The 21,238-nt window shown below is 44.2% G+C and overlaps 1 protein-coding gene across 21 annotated transcripts in view; it reads left to right on the plus strand.

Moving 5' to 3' along the window:
• RREB1 (ras responsive element binding protein 1) overlaps positions 1-21,238 on the plus strand; it is a 122,855-nt gene that overhangs the window by 20,028 nt on the left and 81,589 nt on the right. For 6 of the 21 annotated variants that reach the window (XM_028737793.2, XM_028737789.2, XM_028737794.2 and 3 more), the window contains exon 3: positions 13,502-13,688. The exons of the other annotated variants lie outside the window; for them this stretch is intronic. The gene's annotated coding sequence lies outside the window, so the exon portion shown is untranslated. The remainder of the gene's footprint in view (positions 1-13,501; positions 13,689-21,238) is intronic. 21 annotated transcript variants of the gene reach the window in all.

A 21,238-nucleotide genomic window follows, 5' to 3' on the forward strand; every position in this document is an offset into this window, starting at 1 on the left:
CTCCCCCCAAACAGTTTTTGATCTGGTCATCCACTGAAATGAGGCTGCATTTTAAGTTGTATTTTAATCCTATTTTTAAGTTGTATTTTAATCACTTGTTTTTATACCTGATGTTAGCTGCCCTGAGCCTGGTCTTGGCCGGGGAGGGCAGGTTATAAATACAATTTATTATAAATAACAATAATAATATAAATTTTATTATTATTTGTAGTTGGTATGCTCACCATAAATGCTGTGGAATGTGTGGGTGGGAGAGTGTGTGTGTGTGTGTGACCGTTCACCCTGGAAGTGTTTTTTCTTGTGGCAATGATGGAGAATTTCTGGTCTGACAGGGGCCTTAATTAGGCCTTCAAGCCCCTTTTCTCCAAACTGTGCTCACCTGCCCAACACCTGATGTCACAGGTAACATTAGAATGATGTCAGGTGATTGACAAGCCAATCAAAAAGACAGGTTTGGGAGATGGTATTCATTTTTATATTTCCACCTGTCAAGAGTTGACCTGCAAGGAATAGGGAAGGAAAGATTTGGCCTGCCAGCGGGATCCAGTTCCCTACTTACAGCCTCAGTTCATCTTGAATTAAAAATGGTGTCTCATTTCAAATTTAAAAAATGGACTCTTAAGCCTGCCTTGAAATCTGGTATCGCCACAGGCGCCATCCTGAAGCAGCTTAGTGAAACAGGAATATGGTGAAGGCCGGCATTGTGAAATAAAATTCCTTGAAATGCGGGGGTGTTTGTGTTTGAAACTGTTTCCACCATGTTTGGCAGGTATCTCTTGCCTTCACCCTAATAGGACATACACGGTGTGGCAATCTCTCATTGTCCGAGGAGCGTCCCAAACATTTTTTTTGCTGCTGGCCTCTTTACCAGAAATAAGAGCAGATTTCTAAGACCCTGTTAAGCTTGAATCCTTTGTATTAGCCACACGCAAAGATACTGCACCCATTTAATAAAATGAACACCTTATAGCATCCTTTGGAGTTGATTGGTTTTGTTTTGCTTAGGAGAGAAGTGACACAAGCAACGCTAGGACTGTCCTTTTCTCGTTTCCTGGTGCTTGTTGTTGCTGATGCCACTTCAGCTTGTGTTATGTTTTGATTCTTCCTGCTTGTAGATCGTCATACAGACAAGCAAGTGAAGGAATTTGAATCGTGGAAGCACGGTGCCATCGTGCCACAATGTCACATGCTATAAACAAGAGGCATAAGAGTTCTCTTGGCATTCACAGGCGTTGAGTCATATGACCCAGCACTGTCGAGGGGAAGTAGACCTCTGGACAAGTAAACCCTATTAAAAAATGTGTGAATAAGTCTGGCTTAGTATTATTGGCAGAGGATTTGTATTGAGCCCCTTTGAGGTGGGAAACTTATGGGGCGGCGATCCTTGTTCTGTTCTGAAGTTTAAAAGTCAGTTTGAAAACAAGCGCAGAAGGATGCACGCCCTTTCTGTATTTCACCTCGTGCTCATCGGCAATAGGATGTAAATTGATCTTATGTGTGATGAGACTTGGTCAACCTACTTCTGCTGTATGGTTCCTGTTACTGAGATAGCCTTCCTCCTTTACCAGGCAAGTTCATAGATCTTCAGTGTTCTCTAACTGGAGATGGAGTTTGTTGGCAGAGGTCAGAATGTCCCTGAGCTCCTCACGTCCTGGTACCAGGATCTGCCACTGAATATTGCAAAGGAGATGGGAGGCATCATCTCACTGCTATGTTGTTCCCAGTTGCCTCCAGGTAGTAATCCTCTGAGCATCTGTCTTCAACGAACAGATGTTGGATGAGTCATGTCAAAGTAAGCTCTTATGAATCATTCTTCTCCCTGTCCATCACGGTTTTTCAGTAGACATTTTATGGGAGATGAGTGGGTAGTGATCCTTGCATCTAACCAGGCCTATGTGCAGGTACCAGTATAAGGAGAGTCTTGCTGAGAGCCTGAGGGCCCTGCTTCTGCCTCTCTCCACCTGGCCCAGGGCGGGGCCTGACAGGCTTCAAAAGGACTGCTGCTGCCCAGCAAGAGAGTACTGCTGCTTCTTTTAAATTGCTTTTAAACTGGGTTGATTGACATCCTATGCCCTTTTGAAGTGTGTTGGGGGGCTTGTCGGGTTGTTTTTGTTTTGATTATGTATTTTGTGGTTTTGTGTTCTGATTTTGTGCTGTGAGACCTGCAGTTATAGAGGCGGTACAGTGGTACCTTGGTTTATGAACTTAATCCGTTCCAGAAGTCCGTTCTTAAACCAAAACTGTTCTTAAACCAAGGCAGCTTTCCCTAATGAGGCCTCCCGCTGCCGGTGCCCTTTCACCGTTCAGATTCCGTTCTTAGACTGAGGTATAGTTCTCAAACTGGGACACTATTCCTGATATTACTGTGGAGTTCATAAACCGAATTGTTCTTAAGCAGGACTGTTCTTAAACCGAGGTACCACTGTATATAAATTCAATAAATAATAATAATAATAAATAACATAAGTAGCAGGTTTAGGATCACTTTCCATATAGTGTGAATATGGAATTATTATTATTTAATTCTAGCATGGAGATGAACCTTAGCTTGGAAAAAAAACTTTTAAGAACGCTAGGAATCTGATACGTATTGTAGCTGATTGTTGTGAGATTCTGGGCCTCAAGTCTAGGTGGAAATGCTTGCATTGGCTTGCTGTGGAAGCCACCTTCTTCCCTGGTCCACAGTGTCAGTTGCCTGTGTGCTTCAGTGCTTAGCGAAAGGCCTGATGCCCTTGCGTAGGAAATGATTGGTCTTTATTGCTGCCTCATATGTTTCAGGGTTGACTCCATGCATTAGAAAGAGGTCATGGAGCTGAGCACTGGAACATAACTGTTAACATGAGAGTCAGAATGGACTTCCCATATCTGCTCATATGGCTACCATGTGGATAGCACTGTGACCTTGGTGTCAGGAAGGAGAGTTGTTTTTGTGTCTCTGTCATGGGAAATGGTTATCACTTGTTTGGTGTCATGTATTGAAATCATAGAATTGTAGAGTCGGAAGGGATCATGAGGGTCGCCTAGTCTTAACCCACTGCAATGCAGGAATCTTTTGCCCAACGTGGGGCCTTGAACCCACGAACCTGAGATTAAGAGTCTCACGCTCTACTACCGATGGAGCTATATGTGGAGATGCAGCATTGTACAATAGTCAGGGAAGTGGAGTTATGAGTTCAAATTCCTTGTCATCCATATGGATGACTTGGGGAAGTTTGACATCTTAGCACCAGGTTCCATGTCTGTAGAATGGAGGTAATAGCTGTAAGATCATTAGCAGGAGCTATAAAGCACTGTGGGTTGTTGTTTTCTTAAAGTTGTATATGAATTGCAAATAATTCATAATAAAAGTTTAAACATTAATCTATTAGATGAATTTCTAGTGTTTACAACTGCATTGGACAAAACCGGAAAATAAAATGGGGAAATAATTTTTTGTTAGTAGCAGCAAAATATTACTTGTTAAAACACCATGTAAGCCAGCTCTGAGCATTTTGAGTGCAACTTTGGCTTGTGGGGGTACAACAAACAATGAACCTTGTTTATATGATTGTTGTAATTAATACAGCTGTAATTAGACACTGGGGGCAAAGTTTGGGTTTTCCAGCAGTCATTTATATTTAATTATTGGAGTCAATCAATTTTGTTTAATGGGTTCTGATTAATATATTTCTGTGAGTAAGATTGTTTTGGTGATTGCCATTGCATGGATTTTATAATAATTTGATCTACTGAGAGATACAATTTTTTAAACCAATGAATCTTTATAATAGCACATTGATGGGTATAACAAGTGTTCCTAGTCCTAATGAATTTGTGAGAATTCACCACAAATCAATTGCATTGCATCTAGATAATCCATGCTGGCTTCAGCTGTGTGTGTGTATGTGTAGGTGTGTGTGTGTTTAGCGGCCCTGTTAAACAGGCTATTGTAGGTTTTCTATAGAGTGGAGAAGGTTCGGAGCTTTTTAAAATTAGGTGTGCAGTACTCTGGCTCACGCTAGATAACTGAACGTTCTTTTATTGCTCACTTAATTTAAAATGAGTTGGTTGTTAAAAAACAACAACCCAACAAAACCTGTTTTAAACATGATATGAGGAGGAGGGATAGCTCAGTTGGCAGAGCATGAGACTTTTAATCTCTAGGTTGTGGTTTCGAGTCCCACGTTGGGTGAAAGATTCCTGCAATTGCAAGAGGTTGGACTAGATGACCCCCCGTGGTCCCTTCGAACTCTACAAATTTGTGAATCTGTATATGGATACATAAGATAGAGCCAAATTTGTCAACTGGAGTAGCTTGAGCTTGGTGACAAAGAAAGCCCCCCCCCCCCCCAATTTAAACCTCTCATCTTAGATGACTTTGAGCAGTCCTTTGTTTCATCCTTGATCGTCTGTCAGCCATCCGGGCCTGCTACTGGCCTACTTTGCAGAGTTGTTGTGTTGGTTACCAAGAGTCCTGTAGAGCTGTTGCTGTATAAAAAAGTGACAGCCTTAAAAATAAATAAATTCTGGAGCAGTTTCAGTGTCAATAAGTGCTTTCCACTTGTATCATGTGCTTTTACTATGTCATACTCTGGTCAGCTGCTTATGTTGGAAGAAGATTGAGCATTGGATCAAAGTGAACTTTGTAAAAATCAGTGGAATATGTTATAGTAGTGGCTTTTAATAATGATGCATTTGCTACCTATTTATTAGATTTACATCCCTCCCCCCATTCATCATAAGATCCCAGGGCAGTTAACAGAATAAAATAACAGGAATAAAAACAAGTAAATAATAAAACAAAACAGCAAAACAATAACGCCCCCGTTTCTCACAGACACATTTAAAAGACTGTAGGGTTTTAATCAGCCAAAGGCCTGGTTGAAGAGGAATATTTTCTCCTGGTGCCTATAACACAGTCATACCTCTGCTTACGTATCCCTCTGGTTATGTAAATGGCAAACCTGGAAGTATATTTCCTGGTTTTTGCCATGTGCGCATGCGCAGAAGCGGTAGACTGCTGTGCGCACTCGCAGAAGCGGTCTCTACGGTTGTGAAAACCTCTGGGTCCTGGCCGGACCTCTGGAAAGGATCTCATCTGCAACCGGAGGTACCACTGTACAGTGGATGCTCAGGTTGCGAACGAGATCCTTGTGGGATGCCTGTTCGCAACCCGCAGTGTTCGAACCCGCGTCTGCGCACACGCTGGTTGCGATTTAGCACTTATGCGCGAAGTGTGATTTAGCGCTTCTGCGCATGCGCGACCGCCAAAACCCGGAAGTAACCCGTTCCGGTACTTCCGGGTTTCGGTGGTCCGTAACCTGAAAAAACGCAACCTGAAACGTCTGTAACCTGAGGTATGACTGTATATATAATGAAGGCGCCAGGCAAACCTCTCTGAGCAGAGCATTCTGCAAACAGGGAGCCACTACAGAGAAGGCCTCTTCTTGTGTTGCCACCCTCTGGACCTCACGTGGAAGAGGCACACGACGAATCACCTCAGATGATGAACGCAGTGTCTGGGGCAGTTTATATGGGGAGAGGCGGTCTTTCAGGTTTTCATATTTGTCACGGGGAACAGAGGTCAGCCGCATCTCATTTTAGCCCTGCCGACTGTCCTGTGGGAGAGCGCCTGGCTTGCTTGTGTCTTTTTTCCACTGCAGCAATCTGTTCAAAAATTGGTACCCAAATGGAGAGGGATGTGGTCATCTGCTCTGCGACACGCACAACTGCAGGAGCTGGTTGAAAAGTTTGATAACTCGACTTACACCAGCTGGAATGAGTTGGCAGCAATATACATAAATGAGGTGCACTATACTGATAGATCTTTGCTTTTAGTCAACAGTGTGCCACCCCACTTTAAAAATAAATGGTTTGCTGGCAAACACAGCTACTGCAAGTTCTGCTTCACTTTGTGGAACATAAAATGACTGTGGAAGGGGGAAGAGGAACTGGAGCATGACTGTGTGACAGGAGTATAGTGTACTTCAGTTTGTTTTCCAGCCTCAGGATGGTAAGTTTGCCTACTTTCCCCCCTTGTAAGGCTCCTGTGTCTTTAACCACACAATCAAAATTGGAAATCATCTTGGCATTGATCTGCAACAAGGATGGAAGAAGTGTTGGTTACCTTCTGGGTTTCTGCACGTTTAAATAATACAAGCTGGGCTTCAGTTCCAAGCACCCTTCCATCCTGATATTGTGGATCTTGACCCTTGTGTCCTCTTACAGAATTGCAGTCTGATTTGTAAGCTCATTAAATTGGAATTGGTGTGTTCGGAACTGGTGCTTTGGGTTTTTTTGGAGTGAGTGTTTCACTTTTGCCTCCAACGTGTAATTTCAAAACTGATCTAGAGAGGTAAGGTGTGTTGCAGGTGTGAAGAACACCATCCATGGAATTGAATGCTACCTTGTGGGCTCTTTTGCATGGTAAGAGTTGGACAATTCTGGTTTGCCAAAGATGTATTTAAATTTTATTTTTTATTTTTGTGGAAAGCCATTGAAGAGAAAAGGTGTAGCACCTACGGTTGCCAGCTGACCAGAAAACAATAGCCTGGCCTGTTTCTATGCTTGACAGCAACCTGACCAATTAAAAAAAACAACACTTGGTTTCCCAGAACAGAGAGGAACGTTGGCAGATCAAGGCATTTAACCAAGGTCTGGTTAAAAGGAGAAAAATAATAAAGTTGGCAAAGTTGGCAACCGTAACATCACCTCTGCAGTCTTTTTAAAGCATGGCTTCACACTAGATATTTTTGTGAGGTAAATATTAAAAATGACAAGAGAGCCACTTTGTGAAGGAAGAGAAGCTAAGTGCCTCTGATAATTCAGATTTGAGGAAGAGTATGCCACATTGCTTGCCAATTCCCTGCCAAAATTGTGCATCGGGTAGACGCAAGCCTTTGCAGCCAGAAGCTTGTACAACCGTTTTTGGGTTGCTTAATAGAGGAGTGGAGGTGGCTGGGATGTGTTGGGGAGGCAAAGGGTTTTATAACACACACACACACACACACACACACACACACACACACAGACAGACACACAGACAGACAGACAGACAGACACACACACCACACACACACAAAAGCTGCAGATGTTTATTGTTTTGTGTGCATCAGTATCTTAACTGTGGCTGGGCAGAAGCTGGGAAGGGTCACCAAGGCTTCATTTAAAATGTTATTTATTAGCAAAGGGCAGCAGGGACTAAGACAGTCACCCAGGAGGGGTTGGGTGGGTGAGGCTGCTCATCTCTCTCTCTGCCCCCCAGCCCCCTGCAACTGAAAGAGTTTTGTCCTGAAAACTTGTGATGGGGAGGGAGAGAGATAAAGATAAGAGACGGATTTGTTCTGCTGCAACTGTTCTGCTTGCCTGTGTTTGTAGGGGAGGAGAGGCGTTTTTTCTGTGGGTGCGGTTTTTGAAAGCTACCGATAACTTTCACTCTTCGTTTTGTTTGTGCCTGCACCTCTGCCTGCTCCTCCTTTCTGCTTCCCTCAGCAAGATGGTCACGCTTAACCCCTTTCTTCCTTGGCAGTTGCTGAAGAAGCTCACAATCTCCTCTTCCTTCATCTTTGTGGGGGAGCTTGCTTACTCCTTGAGTTTCCGTAGGGAGAAATAGTGCTGGGAGTGGAGAGTGGAAAAGGGATGAGGCCCAAAGTTGCCCCCCTTTTCTTTCTAAGTTCCTTAGAAGGTGCAGCATGTTAACATAGGAACAGCATCCTCGAGACATTTCTGCTTCCAGTCATGCGCTCTCTTTGTGCGCCGCTGTTATTAAGTGAGCGACGGGTCATTGTGAACCATGTTTTATACATTTTTAACTCCTCCTTTGCCTCTCGGGCTCTGCTAAGAGGGGGAGAGGAAGAACGGGATTTAGCTTTCTAGGGTTGCAATAATAAAGGCAGCTAAGCAGTAGTATCTTCTGCTTTAATGCAATTAATATAAACAGGCGTTTCCTATATGTAATTGTTCTCAGGAATGTAGCCAGGGTTTCAGGGCAGAGCTGTAGCTGTAGCTGTAGCTGGCGATGAAGCACAGCGATGGTCCACTCGGAATGCTATTTTTTCCTTAATCGTCTTAGGGTTTTGTTTCCTTCTTTTTGATCAGCTGCTGGGGTTGCCAAAGAGGAAACCAAGCAAGCATCACACAGCTTAACATCGTTTTCCAGGGCTCCTGTGTTTCTGTGTCAGATATTTTTGCATACTGGATTGCGGGTTAAATTGGTTGCTCGAACAGAATTCTGGGTGTGGAGTTCACTGCTTGCACCAGAGCTTAAAACATGAATTGATCCACACATCTTGAGCTTTGACAAGTTTGGTTGACTGTGTACAAAGAAGCACCCAGAATTTTTTTGACATTTTTATATTCCTGCTGGTATGAGAAAGGACTACTAGATACTCAACTGCTGGGTGCAGAGGTGCAATGTATAGTTGTTGACATAGTCATTGTGGCTAGAGTAGCCATTGATACTTAAGAAGCCATGTTCAATCTCCACTCTTTGAGGCTGCGACCTTTGAGTACCGCTGCACTGTTGGAAACTGAGATTTAAAATCTAGGAGCCAGATGGCATCTTAAAACTAGGTTATGGTCACCACAACACTATGCCCCCCCCCTTTTAATAAAAAAACCAAGATTACAAGGCAAATGGTCTATGGGGCACCGCAACACCAAAAGACCCACGCCAGCCAGCCAGATGGAGATGTTAGGCACCAAACTTGGTGACCAAACATCTCATCTTCCTCGCAAAAGGCTTTCTGCCTGTTGCAAAATGTGCCTGGCGCTCGGCTGATTTCGAACGCTGAGTTGTTGGGAATCACATTTGGGGGAAATGCTGTTGCGCTAGGGTTTTGCTTGAGTTCTTCCCATGAGCATCTGCTGAACAGGATTCTTGTACTAGAAGGGCGTTTGGCCTGATCCAGCCAGACTCTGCTACTTCTCATCCCTTCTATGCAAAGTGGTGTCGCTGGGTGTCAAGCTCATAGTTCTCTCCCCGCCCTCCATAGGATATCTCTACATTTGCATCCTTATAAGCATAACAGCTTTACTTTTTATGATAGGCTAAAGCGCTACTGTTTTTAACAGCTTGCTAGCTGTTTACTGTGCAGAATCATACGGCCAGTCTCTCTTAAAAAACCCAACAACTTTTTGAAATTAGCATTGTGACCTGAGTGCCCTGCTTCTGTTTGTGTATTCAGGTTGAGGTGGTGACTTTTTATAAATCACCATTTTTGTCTGCTGAATGCAGCATTCTTTTGAGGCTGGGACCTGGGTCCGTGATGAGATGCCTGCATGTGCTGGCATAATTCTGCACCCAGTTTTCAGGGGGAAATAATAAACACCTTTCAGTCACAAGAGACGGCAACCCTAAACATTGTCATCTGGTGGGAAGCATTTGTAAAATTAGTGGAATAAAACATATGGATGCAAACGCCTATACATTTTATGCATTCGCTCCTTTTTCAGAGTTTGCTTTGGAGGGATGAGCTAACCGCTTTGCTTTCTCCGTGAGGCAATTAAAATAATTGTCAGGCTTAACTGCGCAGCGAAGTTTGCCACCTAGTTGGGAGACTGGGCTGACCTCACAAGATTGTCTGGCTGTGGTTTCCAGCCAAAGATTCACTCTTTGAGAGAGTCTCACTTCTAGTGCTGAACTATTTTTTGACTCTCTGAATGAATGCAATATGTTAACACTCCCGTAAGCCCCAGAATTGCTTGGCTGCCCCATGCCTTGCCTGCTTCATACTGGCTGAAAAGGTACCATTGTTTGTTCTGCAAACACTGGGCAATGTTTGTTTCCAAGGTGACTGCCTTTCTGTTGCTGCTGTGTAGGGAAGAGCAGGGGAAAGTTGGTTTAAACACCTGAGAGAGCATCTTGCTTTACAAAAAAAGAAAACGGGGGGGGGGGGGGAGAGAAAAGAGCTGCTCTTTGCAGAGTTCAGATTGAGTTTTAATCCTTATGCACGAATATGTTAACATAATTAAAAGCCTTCTTTCCATTGCCCTTCTTGATGTGTAAAGAAGAAGAAGAAGAAGAATGGAAAATTTATCAGATCAAATCATGGTGATGACTTACAATGCACTCCCCCCCCCCCCAAATCTGGGTCAGAACAATGACTGTGTGGAAGAAACCATTGAACCAGCAGCACAAAGCGATAGCTAATCTGTACAAAATGATAACAAGCCCAACGATAGCCTGGAAAATTTGGGAGAGCTCTGTTGATGTCCCAAGGAAGGTTGGCTGCTGAAGGCTGGCAGGACCAAAGTAATAGATTTATTCTGGCACCCCCAAACCTTGGATTTTGGCTTCTCGCTTTGCGAAACCGCATCGTGCCGCCTCCGTCACAGAAACCTTGTGTTGTAATGTGCAGCGGCATAACTGCAGGCATTGAGCTTAATGGGATATTAGGTCATGCCTGTGTACCTGCGTAGGAGTCCGAGGACAGGGATGGGTAACCTGTAGCCGTCCCAGATGTTGCTGGGCTGCAACTCTGGCCATTGGCCATGCTTCTGAGGCTTATGGGAGTTGCAGTCCCAATAACATCTGGAGGGTCACAACTTCTGCACCTTTGCCTTAGAACAGATGCCAATATGTTTCTTCTGACAGCTTTTATTTGCTAACCTCGTACACATGTGATGTGATCTTTGGTTTCTCGGCTCCCTGCTGCTGCTCCTCCTTTTGTTTCTGTAGGAAGCAAACTTAATGGATCCTTTCCCCAGACCCCAAGAGGCTGGTTTGGTACACATCTTAGTGTTTGGGTCAGCTGCTGTGCAGGCAGTGTAGAAATTCTTTCTTTTTTATTACTTGTTCTGATCTTTTGCTGCCTGCTCTTCTCTCCTCAGCCTCTCCCCCACTCCAAAACTACATACAATTTATTTGAAAACGGTTTGCTAAAAAGTCAAAATGAGTGCAGCTTTTTTTTAAATAAAAAAGGTCAGAGATGCTGTTAGCAGAACGTTGCCTTTTTTCCTCCCTATCAGGTTTAGTACAGTTCATGCGCAGGTTTCAGTAAACATTAACCACTTTTATCAGGGCTCGCAGTGTGTGGAATAGTTAGCAAAGAGAATGTGCTGAAAGACACCGACAAAATGAACAAGTCCAAGGTCAAAAGGATGGAAGACTTTTATTATTATTATTACTACTACTATTTTTTGGTTTTAAGTAAGGGGCTTGGGGGGGGGGGCTGGAAAGCAAATCCATGCTCTTCCCTTCCATGCTTAAGGTGTAACTTGCAGTTAAAAAAACAGCAGAGAGAGGCCATGAAGCTTGAGCAACGGTCCAAGAAGTTAAACCGTCCAGTCTCACACAAGTGTTCTTGTCAGGGGTGATGTTTGCAAATTCTTGTGCATCAAAAAGGTGCTTCTAAATTGTGTCCTTTAAGGGCACATTGCTGCATCAGCTTAACTGCCTGAATTTATTGCCTGACTGAAAAAAATAATAAATGCCAATTTCTGGCCCTATCCTGTCTGCAGAAAGTCTTGTGCTTGAGCATCTCCCACTTTGGATGGCAACAATGTTGGAGAAAAATGGTCTGGAACTGGACCTGATCTTTTCCGTTTTCAAAATGTGTATCGTTTTCAAATCTTGACATTCAAATGAATGCCCTCCCCGATAAACGTGCAGTAAATTCTAGCCGTTATTGTCTATTCTGTTCCATAACTAGAAAATTATATTGGTGAATTAATCCCCAGTCTACTCTAGACCAACAAAGCTTTGCTCCACTTTAAATGAGTAACTTAACCCAAGAGGTCTTGCCTGTAAAGTGCCATGAGGATTGAACTTTTTTGATCTCAAAAGTAAAGCACAAATTTAGGGTAAACAGATTTGCAGGTCACTTTGTTCTGTCTGAGCACGCTCTGTAGCCTTGCTGCCGTTGCGTCATGTTATTGCTCATGAATGAAACCGATCGGCACTGGCAGTGTGCAACCCTGGTTAGACCTAAGTTTGGGAGATGGTGTGTTGCGTAGTTCTAATTTGAAACGTTCTGGGGCTGGCTGTGGCTTTGCTTGGATGACACGAGTTCTCAACTGCGTAACGTGATAGGCATAGCTGTCCTTGTGCAAACTGAGCAGTTGTGAGATGTTAGTTTTGGATGTGAAAATAGTAAGAGGCTTTCAAGGTAGAAAATGGGACATGGAGAGAGAGAGAGCTGTACCTGGTCTCTCTCACTCGTACTTTATAGATGCCTTCAAATCTCTGGCCCTAGCCCTAGGTTAAAATTCCCAGCTCTGTCATTAATCCTTCAATTGCTGTTCATAAGTTAAGAGAGTTATAAGATAGGAGGGAAGTGCAGGCTTGATGGGAAGAATTAAGGGATGCACTTGACAAACTGTTTACTTTGCACTTTGGGGATGTGGGAATCTCAGCTCGGGCAGCGGGATTGTGCCCTTAGCTGCTTTTTGCAAAATTTCTAAAGGAAAGGGGAGAAATGTTTCTTCTCATACATGGAAGCACAAAGTTAACTGTGAAATAGAACTACTGAGCTTGTTCAGTTCTACTGTGGCACGTATGCACACGCGAGGGTGCATGTAGTTGGTGATTAAAAATAGACTCTGTGTAGGGAAATTAGAGGAGTCTCCACATTGGAAATACTAGCTGCCTCATTCGATAAGCATTTTGCATGCCCGTGAGTCTTTAGTAAAGCCAGTCTTCTGTCATCTGGGCATATATTATACGCTGTCAGGTCTATTTCTTTCTTCTGTTTTTTAGCAATATCATGCCACCCATAGCTCCTAAAGCTTCAGGAGAGGCAAACGTAAGGTTGTGTGTGTGCTACACAATGTTGGAAGAACAATGCAATGGCAGGGTGTTTCAGATCCTTAAGAAGTTGTTTGTATGCAGAGTTTTTTTTTTTTTTTTGCAGTGCCCGAAAACCATGTTATAACAAGAAGTTTTAAAAGGTTTTTTTTGGGTCTCTTATCTCTATGTGTGCATGCATTCAAATCACACCCCACCCCCTTAAAAAGAGAGAAAAGAACAGGGTGTGGAAGGAGAAAATGCAGGTGTTAGGATGGATTTAAGATGTCTAAAGTTTCTGGTACACTGAAAAGCTCTCTTTCTCCAGTGATGGATGACACCTTCTGCAGTAACAGTGCACTGCTGTCAGTCATTGGGTGCGGGGAGCAGAGCTGAACAGCTGGGTGGAGCTTGTTGATTGGTCCAGAGATGCCACATGGGGTTAGGGAGGAGGTGAGCCTCCGCAGCAGCTCCGGTTGGCTAATTTCCCTTGCTTGTACTTTGGCCTGCATCTTCATGCCTGGAAAGGGACCGAGAGGGGAGTGGAGAGAGATTACATTGAGAAGGCGGTATTGCAATTGCAGCCTTCGCATGGCTTACAAACACAGCTACCCTACTGTTTCAGATACTTAAACATTATCGACGTTTCAACAAATGAACTCGAAACCAGGAGAGAACAGGGAAGAGTTTAAAAGTTTTCTTTTCAGAGCATCAGAATTCCCAGGACGCTGGCCATGCTCGTGGTACTTTATTCAAACAGTATTTTTCTCAGCAAAAACCCCCCTTCTATTTCTGCAGTTGCTGTGTTGCGGTGTCCATGATCTGGTGTGTTTTTGAGCTCTTTCCTGATTCGGGCAGGGCTAGTTCACTTCGACATAACAGCAAATGCTATGAAAATGAACAAGCCAATCTAGCAAAAAACTAGGTTTAGAAGTGGAAATTATAATACGAGAACCCAGATTTTCAGGCTTTGTTGGCCCCCTAGGTAAGTCGCTTGTGGTGCGTGCATCTCTGCGGCTCCTTAATAGCTAGTGGGTGCAGCCCATAGTGGCAAGCAGAGCTCTGGCCCCACTCAGTCTGCATTTATTTCCTGGCACCACCCTGTTAAGGACACCGGCATTGCCCTTTGACATGCATACGTCGTTGGTGGGACTGGCATCATAAACTGTGTGGTGCCATCTAGCACATGCACCCTGGTCCGGCCCAAAGCCCTGCTCAGTGCAGCTAGAACCAGGTTGCGCCCTTAATGGCCTACCCACATGTACTTGGCTGGCGCCACTGCTAAGACTGGCAGCTCCAACTGTGGTGTATGTATATATTCTCTTTCTGTGTGTAGGGGTGCCAGTGCCATTAGGAAGGCAGCACCCATGCCAAGGGGGTGGATTTCTGCTTGCCGTAGCTGGCACCCAGCAGAGTTGCATTAGCTGATCTGGTACCAGCCCTTGGCATTTCCCCCCATCGTGCTGAATACTGGCACCATGCCAGCATGAAGCAGCCGGATTAAGATTGTTATCTTTAAAAATTGGGGAAATAAGTCATCTCCAAGCCTCCAGAGGATAATAAAATAGGAACCAGGCAAGCCTCTGCTCAAATCTTACCTGCTCTATAAGCTCACACGGAAACTTTAGACAAGCTGATATGTCTCAACATATGTCTGCCTCCAGCCTGCAGTAGGGTAGAATGCTGGTCTACCTTACAGGGCCAGTGTCAAGAATACTATGCGAAATATGCCAAGCCCTTTGAAAAACAACAACAGAATTTTAAGTTTTGCTTGCGTGTGGTTGTCTTCTAAATGTAGTTTAGAAAAGGAGCACCGCAGCTTTTCAAACAGGTGGGGAGAAGCATCTTCCGAACCCTGACCAATCCCATCTTTAACTTTTTACTACTAACGCTGCTACTTCTTTCTCTCTCTTAATAAATATGTTCCAAAGATTTCCTTGTGCTTTTCTTATCACTAAAAGGCAATGTCCTTCCTGTCCTCTGCTTGAGTGCACCTGTTACTCCTTAAAACTAGTCCGTGGGACCAAAATGTTCTCAAAGAGTAAGCGTATAGAACTTAATAATTTGGGGGTTTGTTATCTTTTTGGAAAAAGCTGTTCATTTCCTATATGTTGCCAGGAAGAGGAGGTTCATGTTGCTGTGGAATTGACAGCCTGGCATCGTTCAGGAAAAATAAAATACCTCTGAATATTCTTTTCCACATTGAAAAGGGGGACCCTGGTTTTGGGGTTGAGAGTACAAACCAGTTAAATTTGGGGTGTCTGGAGATGATGTAAGATACCTGTTGGTCTCTTCAGGGAGGTTTCTGAAGGCCAGAGACACAACTTGGTTGGAAAATAAACAATTTTACTTACTGTTTCAATTCCCAATGTAACCCAGGAGAGGATTTGTGGACAAGCATTTGCAAAATAACAGGGACACCCCCTCCCCACTCCAAGGACAGCCTTGAAATACCCTTTTGGTCGATTATGAAGGTCACATGTGGACTGATCTCCTAAAATGCGATAGAACCTTGCACATATAAATGGTTTGTAATCCTTGTTTCTCCGTTCCTGTTTCTCCTCCTGCAACCCCTCGACCTCCAGCTTGCTTGATGGCTTCACATACTGATCAAACATTGACATAACTGAGGTATTCTGAGCTCAGCTGGTTTTGTCTCAAGCAAGAGTCACCATTAAGGTGTGGGATCTGCAAACTTCTGTTCTGCCATCTAGGCAGAAGGCATGGTCTACCTGTTGGATGTATGGACTGGGGTTCTTTATCACCCTGGTACCACTAAAGGGATACTGTTTTGTGTAAAAAGCCTCTGGCTGAATAGCTCAAAACTCATTGAAACATTTATAAGGGGTTGGACTACAATGACAGTTAGCACCAGATGTTTCCTTTTTCTGGTGCAAGTGTGGAAATGGTGTAGCTGCTATTAGGAAAGCAAACTAGGTGCTCCTGTTTAGTTGATGAAAATGCAAAATCTGTATGTTGGAGTGTCAAAATGCCTTATTTTCCTGTTTTACTTATAAAGCGCATAATGCGTGGTCTGTCTCTCCGCCCCCCCCCCTTCACTCAGCCTCCTCTTTGCCATTCCTCCTCCCCAACCCCAGCTTTCCATATATTTTCTATTATACTGTTCATTTTGCCTTGGGGCAACCTTTTCAGTAATGAGTGACAATGCTCAACAGTAGCTCTCATTCATTTTCAGCGCCACATGTGTGTTTATTTTTAATTGATATTCTGCATATAACATTTTCTGCAGCTGAGGCATCTCCCTCCCTCCCTCCCCCTGAAACACTTTTTTTTTTAAAACGCTCCCTCTGAAAAGCGTCAGCAGTGGATTGTTTCATTTGCAGAACTTAAAGCCCCAGAACAGAGGCTCTTCCAGTTTTTATGAATGCCCTGTTTGTTGCTGGAAGCACAACTGTTCGATATAACTGGCTGCATCCCACTCTGCTTGGGTCCAGTTTGGTCTGCAGAAGGTCTTTTGCACAAACCAGATTTCTTGGGTGTGTTTGAAGCAACATCATTTTGTCTTCTGGCAGTTGAGTTCTTTTTTATCCCTTTCCATCTGTAAAAAGAGTAATGCACCTTTTCCTCCCCAGATGCAGTCATAATCAATCAATCAATCAATCAATCAATGCAGCAGTGCAGATGAGAACTGCACAGTTGTTATTTATCGGACATGCTCAGGTGGTGATGGCTGTAACGTTTCTTGCTTTCTGTATATTTTGGGGCTTCTCTTAATGATTGATCCCTTGGAGATTTGCAGAGGTCCCTCCAAATGACACATTGATTAATAATAAGCACCTGCTATGCCCCACCTTAGAGCAGAGAAGGAGCTGCCTAGCCCAACTGGCAAGGTTGACAGCGCTATATTTCAACCTCTCTGGCTTGGCTGTCACTGCAGGTATTGGAACATTTGCAAGAGGCACTTGAGGCTTATGATGCCAATGCTTTGGGTGGCTTTGCAGAACAGGAAACAGAACACAAGTGGAGGTAGTACAGTTATTTGGGTGGGCTGGAATTATTATTATTATTATTTTAGTTGCAAACACCATCTCCCTTACTTAATCTGGATATCCAATCAAATAGGGGCAGTGGGGTGACTGGGAAAATAAAAAAAATGGCTGTCCCTTGTGCTTATTCAGCTTGTGTGCATTCTTATTGATGAGAAAAGTCTTCAAACACAACCTCAGGACACTGCTTGTTTTAAAGAGCTGGATGGAGGAAGTTTCAGTATGTTCACCATCTCATACAACAACGAGAGGAGTGGTCACTATAGGAATTCCAACCCCTGCAGCCATTTAAAGACTCAGAAGCCTTGTTCTCTTTTGCCTCTTTTTTGCAGAGCAGGGGTCCACAAATGTCCTTGTCACCTTGCCACTGGAAACTGTGTGTTGTAATTTGGTATGTGCAGCATCAGGAGAAGATATACAAAATTAAAAGATTTCCGGAATGGAAGCTGTTAGACTGTTGTAGACAAGGCCCAAATTCAGATTGATGTGAGGAAATTATCTCGAGGGAGGGGTTCATAGGGCTACATTGACCCTGTTGGTTTTGGGGTATTGCATTGGCTCAGCACAACTTTTAAGCAGATTCTTCTTTGAAACAATAAAATTTATTCCAAAATATTCAGGCTTATTCAAAGTAGAGTATCAGCACTTTGAGGGTACAGTGTTAAAGCAGCTGATGTATGGCCTGTTCCCGATTGTTATGCTAAGCCAAATGATGGTTCAGCTGGACCGGCTTGTGGGCTCTGGAAGAGGCAATAATGGTCAGTTCATGCCTCCCTCCTAGTTTTGCTGCTGTGCTAAGCCAACAAACCATGACTCAGAAAATCACAGGACAAACCTTGGTTACAGCTTGTGGTTAGCATAGAGAGAGCTAAATTGTGTGATTTAGGATTGGATCACCTGGATCTGTCAGTGTGGAACGGCAGTAAAATGACTGCTGACCAGCAGAGCTGCTGTGATCTCCTTTCCAGGAGCTCACGCATTTGTTCCAAACCATGGTTCAGCTTAGGGTGATGTCTGAACCATGCCACTATGAGCTTTACCATGGATCTCACTTCCAAGATTTTCAGTTCTTTTTACACACACACACACACACACACACACACACACACACACACAGCCACAGCTCTGTCTGTCTAGGGCTTGGACTGCTGAAGCAGCGTCCTGGATCCCAAGAGACCCTTGTCGTGCTTTTCATTGAAAAAACGATAAAAGGAGCAAAAGGGCCTCAAGCAATAAATAGGTCCTTGGCAAAGCCATGCACACCTGGAGAAAGGGGTAACTTTGCAGAGCCGTGAGGCTGTGTTACTCCAGATTCTGTGTTGTAATGCTGGGAATTGTAACAAAGTGGGTCTCAGAAACTGGGCCTCATGGGTTTTGAATGGTACGGAGGCTTGCTTTTAGAACTTTGTGCCTAGCTTTCTGTCCAGCTCAGCTTTTGCACTGAACATCTCTGAAGTGCATTCAAATAACCTTACTAGGTTTTGAGAAGCCTCTTTATTTCCAACCTTCCTCTTTCCTCCTTCTCTGCTCTCGTTTTTGTTTGTTAACTGCTCCCTTGCCATGATTGATGTCAGCTGCTTAACAGCTGCCGAACATCTTCCTCTTTCCATCACTAGAATGCCCTCTATTCTCTGCTGTTGTGTCCTGTGGTAAAGTTTAGCAGTTTCTTGTTAAGCAGGCAAACCTCTTATTTCCCCCCCTCCCCTTCCTTCCATTGACATATATACATGCATGTGCCCTTGCAATGCTAAAGGAAAGGGTTTTGGGGTTTTTTACTGCATGGGAGGTGGGGTGGTTTGCAAGTTCGGACTGGCTAGACTTGTTATATTTATTTGTCGCTTACTGCAAAAAAAAAAAAAGTCTCAAAGCGGTGTACAGTTTTTAAAAAAGCTTTACTTTGAAAAAAGGTGTTTTATTTGAGAACATTCGGTTTTTGCAGTAGGAGAGGTGGCTAAGAGGGATAAAGGAACTTAGGAAAGCAAAATGCTCCGAACAATTCAGTGCTACAAAATATAGATGCTGTATGCCTTAATAAACATTTGTGGCAGTCTGATGGGCTCCTTTTGAAATGTCACTTTTTAACACAGCGCAGCCTCTTAGAAATGTGTGAAAGAGAGAGGAGGAAAAGGGGCTGCGGGTCTCCTTGCCAAGAAAGGAAGGAGGGAGGGAAGGAAAGAAAGAAAGAAAGAAAGAAAGAGCACAGTTAAACAGTACATACCACAAAACAGGTTAGGCAGGACTCTAAATCTAGTTATGCGTCTGCTCTGCCTGCTCTGAGGCATCTCCAGTAAACCTTCCTCCCTCCACCCCTTTAAACAACTACCCTCCCTCCAAAAAAAAAAAAAAACCCTTTCTTTTTTGGATCTGTTATGAAATAGTCTTACAAAGGTCCTCTCTTGCCTGTGCATGGGGTGGGCAGAGAGCGCCGGTGCTCTTGGGTGCTCCCAGCTGTTCCTTAAAGAAAGTCGATGGCGCACTTGTCGGTGCTCGTCAACCTTTGGAACAGGCAGCATTCTTTGCCGTATGTACTTTCGTGCCCTCTATGGGGTTGCCTTGTGAATGGGGCAGAGAGGAGGGGCAGCAGCAGCAGCAGCAGCAGTAGGCGGCAGGGGTGGAGCCGAGCCAGCAACTGTGGAGAGCTCTGCAGATAGCTGCTCTTTGGTACTTCCTGCTTTTGAGAGGCTTCTCAAGAACCCTCGCTTCGCATGCCTGCAAGGAATGATGTGAAGCCGCTTGGTGGCCGAGAAAACTCTGGATCTGAACTGAGACTTCTGCTCACCTCACCGTTGTCTTTTTTTTTTTTTTTGGGGTAACCTGTTTATGTCAGATCGTTGGATAAACATACCATATATAGCCTGGGATTCTGCTTGCTCCAGCATCCCACGGAGCTTCAGGAATACAAAGCATGCTTGCACCACCACCACCACCATATATTTGTACAGAGGGACTTGGGTGGCGCTGTGGGTTAAACCCCAGAGCCTAGGACTTGCCGCTCAGAAGGTCGGTGGTTCGAATCCCCGTGAGCTCCCGTTGCTCGGTCCCTGCTCCTGCCAACCTAGCAGTTCGAAAGCACGTCAAAGTGCAAGTAGATAAATAGGTACCGCTCTGGCAGGAAGGTAAACGGCGTTTCTGTGCACTGCTCTGGTTTGTCAGAAACGGCTTAGGTATACTGGCCACATGACCCGGAAGCTGTACACTGGCTCCCTCGGCCAATAAAGCGAGATGAGCGCCGCAACCCCAGAGTCGGTCACGACTGGACCTAATGGTCAGGGGTCCCTTTACCTTTACCTTGGGTTAAGAACTTAATTTGTTCCGGAAGTCCGTTCTTAACCTGAAACTGTTCTTAACCTGAAGCACCACTTTAGCTAATGTGGCCTCCCACTGCCACCACGCCGCCTTCTCACAATTTCTGTTCTCATCCTGAAGCAAAGTTCTTAACCTGAGGTACTATTCCTGGGTTAGCGGAGTCTGTAACCTGAAGTTTCTGTAACCTGAAGCATCTGTAACCCGAGGTACCACTGTATACCGCCCTATATTCAAAGGTCCCAGAGAGGTTTGCAATGTAAAACCACAAAAAAAAAATCACACAAGGTACATAATAACAGTGCTTTTTTTTCGGGGGGATGCAAGGGTACCTAAACATGTTGTGAATCTAAGTTTGGCCTCATTGAGGGGCAGTATTTCAATATGAGTAGGAAAATGAGAGTGCCCCTAAACATTTTTTTTAGAAAAAAAACACTGCATTATAAAAAAATAAAAACAACAACAACCCAGTAATCCCCCCCAACACATTTTAAAAGGGCACACACTAATGTACCCTGGGTTGCCAGGACACACACTCATTGGTTTTCCAGCAAGCAGAGATGTCAACAGTGCTTTTTAAATGGATGCTGTGTTGCCCTAGATGTATGGTAGCACTTGGAATGCATGCTTACTGTCAAAGGTTAGCAGAGTCTGGCATCTTGATGAGGCCTGCAGACCAGTGGGTCACTGACTGGAGCTTCCAAAAGGCTGCTGCAGTTGCCAGAATTGTGGAGTTGACCATGAATTGTGGAGGGACCACGTGGGTCATCTTGTTCCAACCCCCTGTGATGCAGGAATCTTTGGCCCAACGTGGGGCTCAAACCCATGTCCTGAGATTAAGAGTTTCAGGCTCTTGTCGACTGAGTTGTGATCCTAAAGTCTAGGCCCTCCTTCACGATACTCTCCAGATTCCTGACAATGGACAGTTTGGCAGGCAAGGCAGGCTTCCACGACCACTTCATCAGATCTTATCTACGCAGAGCACACCAGTTGAGGAGCAGCCTTGTATATATAATACGTATGTCTTGGCATATGCAGATAGTGGGGAGCACCTTGCACTTCTATAAAGGTCTGGAGCTGGCCTTCCTGGAATATGAAATAATGCATGATATTTATCATGACTGCACCTTTTCCCATTCTCTACTAATCATTTCCTTATTTGTTTTTGTGGGGCTCTTTGGGTGCAAAGGGGAAATGGGACTTTCTGAATAGGATGCAAAGCAGG

Source organism: Podarcis muralis, chromosome 8 (genome assembly GCF_964188315.1).
Source record: "Podarcis muralis chromosome 8, rPodMur119.hap1.1, whole genome shotgun sequence".
NCBI lineage: Eukaryota > Metazoa > Chordata > Lepidosauria > Squamata > Lacertidae > Podarcis > Podarcis muralis.